Below are 6,280 nucleotides of genomic sequence, written 5' to 3' on the forward strand. Positions count from 1 at the left end.
TCCCCCTCCCCCCCTCCTCCTCCTCCTCTTCCTCCTCCTCCTCCTCCTCCTCCTCTGTGCAAACTCTTCCCTGTCAGTTTGTGTCTCCCTTCCCCTGCCCCAGCCTCGAATCCACAACCAGCTTTCACTCCTTTTGGAGCTTTTGCTTGGTGATGATATTAGGTTATGACTAATTAAGACTCCTGTCAGCGAGTCAGTGAGCAGATTGTCTCAGTGCTTCCTAATGAGGTTTTGTTTATGATTTCCTGACATGCTTGTTCCAGAAACTCCTATAAAGTTATTGGCTAGAAATTTGGCAAGTTTCATTTGTTCTTAGCTTTCTATAAGGAATAGGGTGACTCCACCCCACACATTCATTTCAAGTTTGAATAAATCTCGTCATCTATCTCATACTGAGCACATTTAATTCCCAGTATCCTATATGAACTTAATCAGAGCTGTACCTAGAGATTGGAAGACTTATTACTTAAGTGCAATGCAGTATTTTGCATTTCTATTCCATTTGTGTTTCAAGGATATTCTTGTGTTTTTGTTAGATTATGTATGCCATTTTATCTACCAGATGTTCTGGAAGCAGGGTGGGTCCATCAAGTCCAAAATTATAGCTGACGTAATTTAAGTTCATTCTTCAGAAGCAGACCTTGAGATGAGGATTCATGTAAATGTGGTTTTTTAAAGAAATGAGCCTGAGAGAAACCGTTTAAGTGAGAAAAGGGGAGCCTTGGTGGCTCAGTCGGTTAAGCATTTGACTTTTGATTTTGGCTCAGGACATGATCTCACGGTCATGAGATTGAGCCCCACATCGGGCTCTGTGCTGAATGTGGAGCCTGCTTAAAATTCTCTCTCTTGCTCTCCCAAGGCCGTCCTCTGCTTGTACTTTCTCTGTCTCTCTCAAAATAAATAAACATTAAAAAAAAAAGTGAGAAGAACCAGGGTATAAATTTCCAGGTAATTCCAACTTTCTATGTATCTGAGTGAAATGGCTCCTGTGACCCAAGGGGAATCCTTCAAAGATTAAAGGTGCACACTGTTAGAAAGCACATAGAAGCTGAGAAAAAGGTGCAGAGAATATGTAATAGGAATCCAAGAGGTTCTTAAGAGGTTCATGACAGTGCCCACTATAGGGTATCCATCTTACCACTCAGATTTACATACTCCTTATACTAAGTTAATGCCATTGTGCCAAAACCCTATAAAAATTATTTGGGTCCTAATTTCTTGGGGGAAAACTTCTATCATAATTTTGGTTCTCTAGAAGCAGATGCTGCATTGGAGTTTGGCGGGCAAGGTGGTTTATCGGAGATTAACACCTATGGAAAGTTAGAGGATAAGCATGATTGGGCATAAGGAGGAGTTGGACTGTGATGCAAAGTTTAGACAATCCACAGGAAGCCTGTGAGTATTGACCATCAGAGTTGTCTCTGATCAGACCAAAACAGCCAGGTCTTATGCTACCATCTCACTCAATCAGTGGTATTGTCTGTCCCTAGAAGGACATGACCTTGGGCAAGTTGGCCCCCTGCATTTTAGGCAGACACTGAAGGATCTAACAGCTGGAATGTGTGTACTGACTACACTCCCTGCATCTGGGCAGTAAGTAGGTCTTGTTGAAGTGGAATATGGGCAGTTTATCTCTGTGTCTGTCGTAATCTACAAGGATAAGGCTAGTAGGAATTACAGTTCTTGCTGTGGTGGTTAGTCCCTAGACCATAAATTATATTCATCATCTCCCTTCTCTAACACTCATTAAGGTTCCTGTCACCATCAGCTCACATTTCTGCTGAGTGAAGAAGAACTTCATCCCTGAGGCAGATGAGAACTTCGTTTCTATGTCCTTATCAAGACATAGTTCCTATAACTGCAGTGCCAAGAGATGTCCTAGAGGTTCAGCTGAGTGCCACACATTTACTCCACTATCCCTATTATGTAGCAACAGCCCTGTTTCATGATGATCACTGGTATCAGTTCACCATTCCTTCCTGCATCTCAGATCTTTCACCTAGGGTTAGTTAGTTTCCTATTGTTCCAAGCTATTTTTTAGGTAGGACTTTTTTTAAAATTAAATTTTAGTTAACATATAGTGTGATATTGATTTCAGAAATAGAATTCAGTGATTCATCACTTACATAAAACACCCAGTGCTCATCACAAGAGCCCTCCTTAATATCCATCACCCATTTAGCCCATCCTCCTCCCTCCCCTCCATCACCCCTCAGTTTGTTCTCTATCATTAAGAGTCTCTTGTAGTTTGTTTCCATCTCTTCTCTTCCTCTCCCTTCCCATATGTTCATATGTTTTGTTTTTTAAATTACACATATGAGTGAAATCATATGGTATTTGTCATTCTCTGATTGACTTATTTCACTTAGCATAATACTTTCTACCTCCATCCACACCATTGCAAATGGCAAGATTTCATTCTTTTTGATGGCTTCATAAGGTTCCATTGTATATATATGCCACATTTTCTTTTTCTGTTAATCAATTGATTGACATTTGGGCTCACTCCATAGTTTGGCTATTGTTGATAATGCTGCTATAAACATTGGGGTGCATGTACACCTTCGAATCTCTATTTTTTGTATCCTTTGAGTAAATACTTAGTACAATTGCTGGATTGTAGGTTAATTCTATTTTTAGTTTTTTTTTTTTTTGAGGAACCTCCATACCGTTCTCTAGAGTGACTGCATCAGTTTGCATTCACAAACAGCAATGCAAGAGGGGTTTCCCTTTCTCCACATCCTCACCAACACCTGTTGTTTCCTGTGTTCTTGATTTTAGCCATTCTGACAGGTGTGAGGTGGTATCTCAGTGTGTTTTGATTTGCATTTCCCTGATGATGAGTGATGTTGAGCATCTTTTCATGTTTCTGTTAGCCATCTGGATGTCTTCTTTGGAAAAGTGTTCTATTCATGTCTTCTGCCCATTTCTTTACTGGGTTATTTGTTTTTTGGGTGTTGAGTCTGACAAGTTCTTCATAGATTTTGGATACTAACTCTTTATCAGATATGCCATTTGCAAATATCTTCTCCCATTCCAAAGGTTGCCTTTTAGTTTTGTTGATTGTTTCCTTCACTGTGCAGAAGTTTTTATCTTGATGAAATTCCAATAGTTCACGTTTGCTTTTGTTTTCCTTGCATTCAGCAGCATGTCTAGTAAGATTTTGCTGCAGCTGAGGTCAAAGAGGTTGCTGCCTGTGTTCTCCTCTAGGATTTTGATGGTTTCTGGTCTCACATTTAGGCCTTTCATCCATTTTGAATTTATTTTTTTGTGTATGGTATAAGAAAGTGGTCCAGTTTCATTGTTTGGCATATTGCTGTCCAGTTTTCCCAACACCACTTGCTGGACGGACTGTCTTTTTGCCATTGGATATTTTTCCTGTTTTGTCAAAGATTAGTTGGCCATATAGCTGTGGGTCCACTTCTGGGCTTTCTATTTTGTTCCATTGATCTATATGTCTGTTTTTGTGCCGGTCTACTATTTAATGACTACAACTTCGTAATATAGCTTGAAGTCTGGAATTATGATGCCTCCAGCCTTGCTTTTCTTTGTCAACATTGCTTTGACTATTGGGGTCTTTTGTGGTTCCATACAAATTTTAGGATTTTTTTTTTTAACTTTGTGAAAAATGGTGTTAGCATTTTGATAAGGATTGCATTAAATGTGTAGATTGCTTTGGGTAGTACAGACATTCTAACAATGTTTGTTCTTCTGATCCCTGAGCATTGAATACCTTTCTGTTTATTTGTGTCATCTTTGATTTCTTTCGTAAGTGTTCTATAGTTTTCAGAATTCAGATCTTTTACCTCTTTGGTGAGGTTTATTCTTAGGTACCTTACAGTTTTTGGTGCAATTGAAAATGAGATCAATTCCTTGATTTCTCTTTCGGCTGCTTCATTATGGTATGTGGAAATGTAACAGATTTCTGTATGTTGATTTTGTATCCTGTGACTGCTGAATTCGTGTATCAGTTGTAGCAATTTTTGGTGGAGTCTTTGGGTTTTCTACAAAGAGTATCATGTCATAGTGAACAGTGATTTCTGAGGCTAGGACTTCCAGTACTATGTTAAATAACAGTGGTGAGAGTGGACATCCCTGTCTTGTTCCCAACCGTAGAGGAAAAGCTCTCAGGTTTTCCCCATTGAGGGTAATAACTGTGGATCTTTCATATATGACTTTTATTATGTTGAGATATGTTCCCTCTGTCCCTACTTTGTTTAGGGTTTTTGTCATGAGTGGATGTTGTACTTTGTCAAATGCTTTTTCTGCATGTATTGAAATGATCATATGGTTCTTATCCTTTCTTGTTTGTTTGTTTTATATTTTCAGAGAGAGAGATAGAGCATGAGTTGGGGAAAGGAACACAGAGAGAGTGAAGGAGAAAGAATCTTAAGCAGGCTCCATGCTCAGTGTACAACACCTGAAGGAACTATTTTAAATTAAATTTCCCACTTGACATGTTTAAAATCACATCAGAAGCTGGAATTTTGAAACTTGCTTCGATGTTATGAAGATTAAATTTTTTTTTTAACTCAGAACTAATGGTGACACTGTCACTTACTGACCATCTTTGGGTCCCAGGTTATACAGGAGTCTAAATTAAAGTCCCTACTGTGGGACAGCCCATGCTTAACAATAGTCATTAGAGTGGACCTGGGATTCAACAGAAATCCTTGGGGTAAAAGTCAGGTTTGGTATTCACTTAATTCATTGGGTTTCAGATTTCATTTTGTTTTTGACTTTGCAGAATCCTTCTCTTTTTGCAAATTCAGAAATGTATATAAAATGGTAAGTTTTGTTTTTATGTTTTTTTTTTTTTTAATTTGAGAGAGCAAGAGCGCTTGAGCAGAGGAGATGGGCAGAGGGGGAGAAAGAGAATCCTTAGCAGGCTCCATACTTAGCCTGGAGCCTGACACAGGGCTCGATCCCATGACCCTGGGATCATGACCTGAGCCAAAATCAAGAGTTGGACTCTCAGCCAACTGAGCCACCCAAGCACCCCTTTTAATATTTTAAAATTTTATTTTGGGGAGGGGGGAAGAGGCAGATGGAAAATGGTACGTTATACATATACATATACATATACATATACATATACATATACATATACATATATATATGTATATATATATGTATATGTATATATATAGTTATACATAGTATATATGCTTATGTACTATGTCTAGTTACAATAGTCACTGGAGGGTATCTAGGCTGCTATACAGCAAGAAAAGGGGATTCTTCAAATTCCTTTCTTTACCATTACTATTTCTTGTAAACATGTTTCATCCACATATAGATTAGGAACAATTTTTCTAATAACTGCATAATATACTTACATGGATGTACAGTAACTAATCTACTCATATTTTTAGGTTGTTTTTAATTGTTCTTACTAAATTACTAATGTACTTTGACCATACACCTCTCATATATAGGTAGCTATTGCTTTAGGAATGATTTATAGAAGTAAAAATTCTAGGTCAAAGTCTTGCACAATTTAAATTTTAACAGTTTTATTGAGTCATAATTTGTATATAATAACTATATAATTTCATAAGCTCTGAGATATCTATATCCATGTCTATTCTATATCTATCTCACATAACCATCCTCACAGTAAATGTAATGAACATATCCATCACTCCGAAATGTGTCCTCATGCTGTTTTATGATCCTTCCTTTTCACCCCTGGCCAACATTCCAGTAATCTAAAAATTCTGTTATTTCTGGATCAGCTTCAAGTGACTGATTTTTTTTTTTTTTTTTTTTTTTTTTTACTCATTATGGGTTGTATCTTCCTTACTCTTCACATACCTAGGAGTTTTTTTTAATTTTAATTTTCTAATTTTATTTTTTAATGTTTATTTATAATTTTTTAACATTAATTTTTTTAAATTTACATTCAAACTAGTTAGCATATAGTGCAACAGTGATTTCAGGGGTAGATTCCTTAATGCCCCTTACCCATTTAGCCCATCCCCCCTCCCACAACCCCTCCAGCAACCCTCTGTTTGTTCTCTATATTTATGAGTCTCTTAAGTTTTGTCCCCCTCCCTGTTTTTATATTATTTTTGCTTCACTTCCCTTATGTTCATCTGTTTTGTATCTGAAAGTCCTCATATGAGTGAAGTCATATGATATTTGTCTTTCTCTGACTAATTTTGCTTAGCATAATACCCTCTAGTTCCATCCATGTAGTTGCAAATGGCAAGATTTCATTCTTTTTGATTTCTGAGTAATACTCCATTGTATGTATTATACACATATACCATGTATG

This window comes from Herpailurus yagouaroundi, unplaced genomic scaffold (genome assembly GCF_014898765.1).
Source record: "Herpailurus yagouaroundi ecotype Mexico unplaced genomic scaffold, PumYag 166, whole genome shotgun sequence".
Lineage (NCBI taxonomy): Eukaryota > Metazoa > Chordata > Mammalia > Carnivora > Felidae > Herpailurus > Herpailurus yagouaroundi.